At 49.8% G+C, this 235-nt stretch overlaps 1 protein-coding gene across 1 annotated transcript in view; it reads left to right on the forward strand.

Moving 5' to 3' along the window:
* Positions 1-235, forward strand: part of LOC119592661 (insulin gene enhancer protein ISL-3-like) — a gene marked incomplete at its 5' end in the record, with an annotated part of 82877 nt that overhangs the window by 74655 nt on the left and 7987 nt on the right.

The following is a 235-nucleotide window of genomic DNA, read 5'->3' on the forward strand; positions in this document are numbered from 1 at the left end:
TAACTACCCACCTACCCAAAGATATTTCAGTTGCCTGTCCACGTACCCACTTGCTTATCCGGAAGTATTCCCCTTGCCCATCCACATACCCACCCACTTACCTCGTTGTTTGCCCACCCACCCAAAAATATCCACTTGCTTACCCACCTACCCAAAAATATCTCCCCCCCCCCCCCCGTCTTTCTAGTGCCCAGCTTAGTTGTGTTCTTGTTTCTGTTATTCTGTTGTCTCCACG

This window comes from Penaeus monodon, chromosome 30 (assembly GCF_015228065.2).
Source record: "Penaeus monodon isolate SGIC_2016 chromosome 30, NSTDA_Pmon_1, whole genome shotgun sequence".
NCBI lineage: Eukaryota > Metazoa > Arthropoda > Malacostraca > Decapoda > Penaeidae > Penaeus > Penaeus monodon.